We start from the raw sequence: 10,524 nt of genomic DNA, 5'->3' as shown, positions 1-10,524 counted from the left end.
CCCCTCATCCTTCTAAACTCCAATGAATACCAGAGTCCTCAAACATTCCTCATATTTCATTCCTGGGACCATTCTTGTGAACCACCTCTGAACCCGCTCTCGTGCCATCTTTCCTGAGATATGGGGCTGAAAGCTGTGCACAATACTCCAAATGCGGCCTGACCAAGAGACTTGTAGAGCGTCAGAAGTACATCCTTGCTTTTATATTCAAGTCCCCTCAAAATAAATGCCAACATTGCATTTGCCTTCCTGACTACTGACTCAACCTGCAGGTTTATCTTGAGAGAATCCTGGACTAGAACTCCCAAGTCTCTTTACATTTCAGATTTCTGAATTTTCCCCCCATTTAGAAAATAGTCCGTGCTTATATTCTTCTTACCAAAGTGCATGACCTCTCATTTTCCTACATTGTACTCCATTTGCCACTTCTTTATCCCCTCTCCACACCTGTCCAAATCCTTCTGCACCCTCCCCGCATCTTCAATGCTACATATCCCTCTACTTATCCTTGTATCATCAGCAAACTTAGCCAGAATGCCCACAGTTCCTTCATCTAGATTTAAATTTTGTGCAAAAATCCTCCATGCAACGGATTGGGTATTTATTCAGATGCGAAAAGCAGTCTACTGCTTGTTTAAAATCCCCACAAAGGTGAACCATCAGCGCATTCACAATGGATATAACTGGGGTCACCTGCTCTACAAGCTGGACAGCTTTGATGATTCCTTCATTTTTCCAGCCTCCGTGATTTCTGCCTTTATTTTTGCCTGTCAAGCAAATGATTTTGTTTTTGGATGGTTTTGATTTTATTCTCATGTAAGAATACAATAAAACAGAGCTTCAATTTATTGCCACATAAATGCACCATTTTTAATAATTAAAGAACGAAGAAGCAATAGAAAGAAACAGTTTGAAGAGAGACCCTCAATCCTGATATGGAGGTCCGTGCCCTAGCACCAGCTCGAGTCCATGAGTTGGGCTCATGCCAATATGGTCCAAGCTCAGGGCAAGGTAAGTCAGTGAAAAAAAAGAGATAAAATGAGGGAACAAAAAAGATAAAGAGGAAAGTAGTCGGAGAGAATGATCTCTGGTCGGGAGAACTACTCCACTGCCAGCTTGGATCGGGAGGACCTTTCAGATCCATGGAATTGCTTTAGTCAAAATGAAAGTTGGCCTTACTTCTTACGATAGTCACTAGACCTTCCTGAAAAACACACAGGTATTTAATTCGGACTTCACTCAGGCAGCCACTTTCTAAACAAAACATGTTGAGCCGATTGAGGTGAATCTTTCTCGTGATAAATTTCGCCCGAGCCTTATACTACAATTGGTAGTAACTGAATCGGTCGTTTCTCATATGAGACTGGAAGCAAAGTTGTACCCTTAAGCTGAAACAGTTCCCCGCTCTTGGTTTCTAGCCCAGCTGGGATCTTGTGCAAATGTTAGGGTTAGAGTCCAGATACAGCCACACTGGTATCAACCTCCACTAGAACCAGGCGATCATTTAATCAAACATTGTTTTGATTTCTTCTGATTTGGATGTGCGAAGCAAATTTAACTGCTCTGAACCGGATGCAGGTGGGCTCTCCAGGACGTGCATTCTCCTGGATACCGGCCTATGAGCTCTCTTACTCCATTTCGGTCTAGCAGGTCTTTTTTGCTGTATTGAGGCCGCATATCGACAGCAACTACAATGGCTCACCTGCCCAGACCCTGAAGAAAATTTTAATTATTTGGCCAAGGCTTGGCTTTGCTTCGGGGTTTTGCTGTGGGCCGACCCAGAGTCCCTCTGCTCAGAGTACAGGGATAACAAGGTGCAGAGCTGGATGAGCACAGCAGGCCAGGCGGCATCAGAGGAGCAGGAAAGCTGATGATTTTGGCCTAGACCCCTCTTCAGAAAATTCGTCATTTTCAATATTCCATTGAAATGTCGTGTATTGGCCAGAGCGAGTAAACTCATGTTTCTTGAGGACCTCTTCATGTGAGTCAATCTTTGATTTTAGTTGAAGTTGGAGAGGAGAGAGAGAGAGAGAGAGAAATTGGATGCAAACCTTCACAATTGAAGAGTATTGGGCAGGAGTTTGGGGGGAGGGGTGCGTAGTGGTGAGTGGATTTGCATGGTATTCCTTTCAATTGCTATCATGGATCCTGCAGGTCCAGCAAAGCATAAGGTACTACCCTCACTCCCATCCTGAAGTGCTCACCATGAGTAAACACAGCCAGGTACTTTTGGAGAGTTACTTCAATTGAAGATTTTTCCTACTGACTACAATGAATAGAACGACACTATTATTTTACACACTGAGGGTGCAACACTCCATTTACTGGGGTGTCCCTGAGGGTGAGACGCTCCCTTTACCGGGGCAGGGGGGGGGGTCCCTGAGGGTGAGACGCTCTCTTTACCGGGCGGTCCCTGAGGGTGAGACACCCTTTTCAATGCCATCATTAGGTGGGGAGTTTACCGAAAATGAAAATCTTTGCTGATACACCTGAGCAAGAGAATTCCCAGTAAATGTGATCATGAAAGTAACTCCTCAAGGGCTGTTACACAGAGCGACATGGGATACATAGCTTAGAAACAGACCATTCCACTTGACAGGCTAACGACCCATTCACTCTACCTTTTTCTTCACAAATGCTGCCAGATCTGCTGAGCTTTTCCAGCAACTTCTGTTTGTGTTTCTGATTTACAGCATCCGCAGTGCTTTCGGACCCATTCACCCTCCTGTCTTTTCTCATTTTGCATCAAGCATCTTCACCTTCTATTCCCCTCTCCCTCCTCGGCTTTCCCATCTTTCCATTAAATGGATGTGGAAGTGCTGGTTATAGACAGCAGAGGACTTCCATTAAATGGATCAATACCGCGGACTCCAAATACTCGCTACAATGGTGAGACCCACATTCTCACCACTCTCCAGGTAGAATGTTTTCTACTGAATTCCCCATTGGATCTCCTCGTGACCATTTTATATCGACGTTCTCTAGTTCCGCTCTTATACCATAAGGGATAGGAGTGGCAGGAGTCCATTTGGCCTGTCAAACCTGCTCTGCCACAAGAGGAAACCTGTATCCATTCAATCATACCTCTCAGAGCTTTAAGGAACCCAATTAGGACCCTACCCCGGCTCTTTCAAGAGAGAAGCGACGCAAGCCAGAATCGCTGAAATAGAAATCAAAATTTGATGGAGAAACTCGGCAGGTCAGGTAGCATCTAAATTAACAAAATCAATCCAGATCAGAACTGAAGTATGGTCTCAAAAACGTTAACTCGGCCTCTCTCTTGACACATGCTGCCAGGCCTGCTGAGATTATCCAGCAAATTATTTTGTTTTTATTAATCCCACCCCTGATATTTGATCATTTTAAATAAAGATTTCTTTCTCTGTTTTCAAGAGCTCTGTCTTTCTTGCTCTTCTGAATTCTTTCCTCGACTATATCTGTGTGTGTCTGTCTCTCTGAGTGTATATGTGCAGTGTGCCTGTAGGAGAGTGTATGTGTGCACTGTGTCTGTAGGAGTGTGTATATGTGCAGTGTGTCTGTAGGAGTGTGTATGTGTGCAGTGTGCCTGTAGGAGTGTGTATATGTGCAGTGTGTCTGTAGGAGTGTGTATGTGTGCAGTGTGTCTGTAGGAGTGTGTATATGTGCAGTGTGTCTGTAGGAGTGTGTATGTATGCAGTGTGTCTGTAGGCATGTGTATATGTGCAGTGTGCCTGTAGGCGTGTGTTTCTGTGCAGTGTGTCTGTAGGAGTGTGTATGTGTGCAGTGTGCCTGTAGGAGTGTGTATATGTACAGTGTGCCTGTAGGAGTGTGTATGTGTGCAGTGTGTCTGTCTCTCTAAGTGTGTGTATGCAGTGTGTCTGTAGGAGTGTGTATGTGTGCAGTGTGCCTGTAGGAGTGTGTATATGTGCAGTGTGTCTGTAGGAGTCTGTATATGTGCAGTGTGCCTGTAGGAGTGTGTATGTGTGCAGTGTGTCTGTCTCTCTGAGTGTATGTGTGCAGTGTGTCTGTAGGAGTGTGTATATGTGCAGTGTGCCTGTAGGAGTGTGTATGTGTGCAGTGTGTCTGTCTCTCTGAGTGTATGTGTGCAGTGTGTCTGTAGGAGTGTGTATGTGTGCAGTGTGCCTGTAGGAGTGTGTATGTGTGCAGTGTGTCTGTCTCTCTGAGTGTATGTGTGCAGTGTGTCTGTAGGAGTGTGTATGTGTGCAGGGTGTCTGTAGGAGTGTGTATATGTGCAGTGTTGCTGTAGGAATGTGTATGTGTGCAGTGTGCCTGTAGGAGTGTGTATGTGTGCAGTGTGTCAGTAGGAGTGTGTATGTGTGCAGTGTGCCTGTAGGAGTGTGTATATGTGCAGTGTGTCTGTAGGAGTGTGTATGTGTGCAGTGTGTCTGTAGGAGTGTGTATATGTGCAATGTGTCTGTAGGCGTGTGTATGTGTGCAGTGTGTCTGTAGGAGTGTGTATATTGCAGAGTGTCTGTAGGAGTGTGTACATATGCAGTGTGTCTGTAGGAGTGTGTATATGTGCAGTGTGTCTGTAGGAGTGTGTATGTTGCAGTGTGTCTGTAGGAGTGTGTATGTGTGCAGTGTGTCTGTAGGAGTGTGTATATGTGCAGTGTGTCTGTAGGAAAGGTGTATGTGTGCAGTGTGCCTGTAGGAGTGTGTATGTGTGCAGTGTGTCTGTAGGAGTGTGTATGTGTGCAGTGTGCCTGTAGGAGTGTGTATATGTGCAGTGTGTCTGTAGGAGTGTGTATGTGTGCAGTGTGTCTGTAGGAGTGTGTATATGTGCAATGTGTCTGTAGGTGTGTGTATGTGTGCAGTGTGTCTGTAGGAGTATGTATGTTGCAGTGTGTCTGTAGGAGTGTGTACATGGGCAGTGTGTCTGTAGGAGTGTGTACATGGGCAGTGTGTCTGTAGGAGTGTGTATGTGCGCAGTGTGTCTGTAGGAGTGTGTATATGTGCAGTGTGTCTGTAGGAGTGTGTATGTGTGCAGTGTGTCTGTAGGAGTGTGTATATGTGCAGTGTGTCTGTAGGAGTGTGTATGTGTGCAGTGTATCTGTAGGAGTGTGTATATGTGCAGTGTGTCTGTAGGAGTGTGTATGTGTGCAGTGTGTCTGTAGGAGTGTGTTTCTGTGCAGTGTGTCTGTAGGAGTGTGTATGTGTGCAGTGTATCTGTAGGAGTGTGTATATGTGCAGTGTGTCTGTAGAAATGTGTATGTGTGCAGTGTGTCTGTAGGAGTGTGTATATGTGCAGTGTGTCTGTAGGAGTGTGTATGTGGGCAGTGTGTCTGTAGGAGTGTGTAAATGTGCACTGTGTCTGTAGGAGTGTGTATATGTGCAGTGTGTCTGTAGTAGTGTGTATGTGTGCAGTGTGTCTGTAGGAGTGTGTAAATGTACAGTGTGTCTGTAGGAGTGTGTATATGTGCAGTGTATCTGTAGGAGTGTGTATATGTGCAGTGTGTCTGTAGAAATGTGTATGTGTGCAGTGTGTCTGTAGGAGTGTGTATATGTGCAGTGTGCCTGTAGGAGTGTGTATGTGGGCAGTGTGTCTGTAGGAGTGTGTATATGTGCAGTGTGTCTGTAGGAGTGTGTTTGTGTGCAGTGTGTCTGTAGGAGTGTGTACATGGGCAGTGTGTCTGTAGGCGTGTGTATGTGCGCAGTGTGCCTGTAGGAGTGTGTATTTGTGCAGTGTGTCTGTAGGGGTGTGTATGTGTGCAGTCTGTCTGTAGGAGTGTGTATATGTGCAGTGTGTCTGTAGGAGTGTGTAAATGTGCAGTGTGTCTGTAGGAGTGTGTATATGTGCAGTGTATCTGTAGGAGTGTGTTTCTGTGCAGTGTGTCTGTAGGAGTGTGTATATGTGCAATGTGTCTGTAGGCGTGTGTATGTGTGCAGTGTGTCTGTAGGAGTGTGTATATGTGTACTGTGTCTGTAGGAGTGTGTATGTGTGCAGTGTGTCTGTAGGAGTGTGTATATGTGCAATGTGTCTGTAGGCGTGTGTATGTGTGCAGTGTGTCTGTAGGAGTGTGTATGTGTGCAGTGTGTCTGTAGGAGTGTGTATGTTGCAGTGTGTCTGTAGGAGTGTGTACATGGGCAGTGTGTCTGTAGGAGTGTGTATGTGCGCAGTGTGTCTGTAGGAGTGTGTATATGTGCAGTGTGTCTGTAGGAGTGTGTATGTGTGCAGTGTGTCTGTAGGAGTGTGTAAATGTGCACTGTGTCTGTAAGAGTGTGTATATGTGCAGTGTGTCTGTAGGAGTGTGTAAATGTGCAGTGTGTCTGTAGGAGTGTGTAAATGTGCAGTGTGTCTGTAGGAGTGTGTATATGTGCAGTGTATCTGTAGGAGTGTGTATATGTGCAGTGTGTCTGTAGAAATGTGTATGTGTGCAGTGTGCCTGTAGGAGTGTGTATATGTGCAGTGTGCCTGTAGGAGTGTCTTTGTGGGCAGTGTGTCTGAAGGAGTGTGTATATGTGCACTGTGTCTGTAGGAGTGTGTATGTGTGCAGTGTGTCTGTAGGCGTGTGTATGTGCGCAGTGTGCCTGTAGGAGTGTGTATATGTGCAGTGTGTCTGTAGGAGTGTGTATGTGTGCAGTGTGTCTGTAGGAGTGTGTATGTGTGCAGTGTGTCTGTAGGAGTGTGTAAATGTGCAGTGTGTCTGTAGGAGTGTGTATATGTGCAGTGTATCTGTAGGAGTGTGTTTCTGTGCAGTGTGTCTGTAGGAGTGTGTATATGTGCAGTGTGTCTGTAGGCGTGTGTATGTGTGCAGTGTGTCTGTAGGAGTGTGTATATGTGCAGTGTGTCTGTAGGAGTGTGTATATGTGCAGTGTATCTGTACGAGAGTGTATGTGTGCAGTGTGTCTGTAGGAGTGTGTATATGTGCAGTGTATCTGTAGGAGAGTGTATGTGTGCAGTGTATCTGTAGGAGTGTGTTTCTGTGCAGTGTGTCTGTAGGAGTGTGTATATGTGCAGTGTGCCTGTAGGAGTGTGTATGTGTACAGTGTGTCTGTAGGAGTGTGTATGTGTGCAGTGTGTCTGTAGGAGAGTGTATGTGTGCAGTGTGCCTGTAGGAGTGTGTATATGTACAGTGTGTCTGTAGGAGTGTGTATGTGTGCAGTGTGTCTATAGGAGTGTGTATGTGTGCAGTGTGTCTGTAGGAGAGTGTATGTGCGCAGTGTGTCTGTAGGAGTGTGTATGTGTGCAGTGTGTCTGTAGGAGTGTGTATATGTGCAGTGTGTCTGTAGGAATGTGTATGTGTGCAGTGTGTCTGTAGGAGTGTGTATATGTGTACTGTGTCTGTAGGAGTGTGTATGTGTGCAGTGTGTCTTTAGGAGTGTGTATGTGTGCAGTGTGTCTGTAGGAGTGTGTATGTGCGCAGTGTGTCTGTAGGAGTGTGTACATGGGCAGTGTGTCTGTAGGAGTGTGTATGTGCGCAGTGTGTCTGTAGGAGTGTGTATGTGTGCAGTGTGTCTGTAGGAGTGTGTAAATGTGCACTGTGTCTGTAGGAGTGTGTAAATGTGCACTGTGTCTGTAGGAGTGTGTATATGTGCAGTGTGTCTGTAGGAGTGTGTTTGTGTGCAGTGTGTCTGTAGGAGTGTGTAAATGTGCAGTGTGTCTGTAGGAGTGTGTATATGTGCAGTGTATCTGTAGGAGTGTGTATATGTGCAGTGTGTCTGTAGAAATGTGTAAATGTGCAGTGTGTCTGTAGGAGTGTGTATATGTGCAGTGTATCTGTAGGAGTGTGTATATGTGCAGTGTGTCTGTAGAAATGTGTATGTGTGCAGTGTGCCTGTAGGAGTGTGTATATGTGCAGTGTGCCTGTAGGAGTGTCTTTGTGGGCAGTGTGTCTGTAGGAGTGTGTATATGTGCACTGTGTCTGTAGGAGTGTGTATGTGTGCAGTGTGTCTGTAGGCGTGTGTATGTGCGCAGTGTGCCTGTAGGAGTGTGTATATGTGCAGTGTGTCTGTAGGAGTGTGTATGTGTGCAGTGTGTCTGTAGGAGTGTGTATGTGTGCAGTGTGTCTGTAGGAGTGAGTATATGTGCAGTGTGTCTGTAGGAGTGTGTAAATGTGCAGTGTGTCTGTAGGAGTGTGTATATGTGCAGTGTATCTGTAGGAGTGTGTTTCTGTGCAGTGTGCCTGTAGGAGTGTGTATATGTGCAGTGTGTCTGTAGGCGTGTGTATGTGTGCAGTGTGTCTGTAGGAGTGTGTATATGTGCAGTGTGTCTGTAGGAGTGTGTATATGTGCAGTGTATCTGTACGAGAGTGTATGTGTGCAGTGTGTCTGTAGGAGTGTGTATATGTGCAGTGTATCTGTAGGAGAGTGTATGTGTGCAGTGTATCTGTAGGAGTGTGTTTCTGTGCAGTGTGTCTGTAGGAGTGTGTATATGTGCAGTGTGCCTGTAGGAGTGTGTATGTGTACAGTGTGTCTGTAGGAGTGTGTATGTGTGCAGTGTGTCTGTAGGAGAGTGTATGTGTGCAGTGTGCCTGTAGGAGTGTGTATGTGTGCAGTGTGTCTGTCTCTCTGAGTGTATGTGTGCAGTGTGTCTGTAGGAGTGTGTATGTGTGCAGTGTGTCTGTAGGAGAGTGTATGTGCGCAGTGTGTCTGTAGGAGTGTGTATGTGTGCAGTGTGTCTGTAGGAGTGTGTATATGTGCAGTGTGTCTGTAGGAATGTGTATGTGTGCAGTGTGTCTGTAGGAGTGTGTATATGTGTACTGTGTCTGTAGGAGTGTGTATGTGTGCAGTGTGTCTGTAGGAGTGTGTATGTGTGCAGTGTGTCTGTAGGAGTGTGTATGTTGCAGTGTGTCTGTAGGAGTGTGTACATGGGCAGTGTGTCTGTAGGAGTGTGTATGTGCGCAGTGTGTCTGTAGGAGTGTGTATGTGTGCAGTGTGTCTGTAGGAGTGTGTAAATGTGCACTGTGTCTGTAGGAGTGTGTAAATGTGCACTGTGTCTGTAGGAGTGTGTATATGTGCAGTGTGTCTGTAGGAGTGTGTTTGTGTGCAGTGTGTCTGTAGGAGTGTGTAAATGTGCAGTGTGTCTGTAGGAGTGTGTATATGTGCAGTGTATCTGTAGGAGTGTGTATATGTGCAGTGTGTCTGTAGAAATGTGTATGTGTGCAGTGTGTCTGTAGGAGTGGTATATGTGCAGTGTGTCTGTAGGAGTGTGTATGTGGGCAGTGTGTCTGTAGGAGTGTGTATATGTGCACTGTGTCTGTAGGAGTGTGTATGTGCGCAGTGTGTCTGTAGGAGTGTGTACATGGGCAGTGTGTCTGTAGGAGTGTGTATATGTGCAGTGTATCTGTAGGAGTGTGTATATGTGCAGTGTGTCTGTAGGAGTGTGTATGTGTGCAGTGTGTCTGTAGGAGTGGTATATGTGCACTGTGTCTGTAGGAGTGTGTTTGTGTGCAGTGTGTCTGTAGGAGTGTGTAAATGTGCAGTGTGTCTGTAGGAGTGTGTATATGTGCAGTGTATCTGTAGGAGTGTGTATATGTGCAGTGTATCTGTAGAAGAGTGTATGTGTGCAGTGTGTCTGTAGGAGTGTGTATATGTGCAGTGTGTCTGTAGGAGTGTGTATATGTGCAGTGTGTCTGTAGGATTGTGTATGTGTGCAGTGTATCTGTAGAAGAGTGTATGTGTGCAGTGTGTCTGTAGGAGTGTGTATATGTGCAGTGTGTCTGTAGGATTGTGTATGTGTGCAGTGTGTCTGTAGGAGTGTGTATGTGTGCAGTGTGTCTGTAGGAGTGTGTATATGTGCAGTGTTTCTGTAGGAGAGTGTATGTGTGCCTGGGCATCAGGGTGTTTGTGTTTGTACAAAAAGTGCGTGCACATGGTGTGTGTGTATGTTCCTTGAAAGGGGAGTTACAGGAAGACGGTGAAGGTTTTTGGCACACTTGCCTTTATTGTTCAGTGCATTGAGTACAGGAGTTGAGATGTCATGTTGTGGATGTACAGGACATTAGTTATGCCACAAAAACAGAACTTGCTGGAAAAGCTCAGCAGGTCTGGCAGCACCTGTGAAGGAGAAAACAAGGTTAATGTTTCGGGTCCCGTGACCCTTCCTCAGAACTGTTCTGTTCGCCAGTTCTGAGGAAGGGTCACCGGACCTGAATCATTAACTGTTTTCGCCTGCACAGGTGCTGCCAGGCCTGCTGAGCTTTTCCAGCAACTTTTGTTTTTGTTCCTGGTTTGCAGTATCCGCAGTTCTTTTTGTTTTTATTAGTTACACCATGCTTGAAATATCGCATTCAATTCTGGTCTCCCAGCTGTAGGAAGGACGTTGTGAAACTTGAAAGGGTTCAGAAAAGATTTACAAGGATGTTGCCAGGGGTAGGGGTTTGAGCTACAGGGAGAGGCTGAATAGACTGGGGCTATTTTCCCTGGAGCGTCAGAGGCTGAGTGGTGACCTTAGAGAGATTTATGAAATCATGACGGGCATGGTCTTTTCTCCAGGGTAGGGGAATCTAAAACTAGAGGGGCATAGGTTTAAGGTGAGAGCGGAAAGATTTGAAAGGGACCTAAGGGGCAACTTTTTCACACAGA

The sequence above is a fragment of the Stegostoma tigrinum genome, chromosome 39 (genome assembly GCF_030684315.1).
Source record: "Stegostoma tigrinum isolate sSteTig4 chromosome 39, sSteTig4.hap1, whole genome shotgun sequence".
In the NCBI taxonomy this organism is placed as follows: Eukaryota; Metazoa; Chordata; class Chondrichthyes; order Orectolobiformes; family Stegostomatidae; genus Stegostoma; species Stegostoma tigrinum.
Note: the sequence above shows the minus strand (reverse complement) of the source record.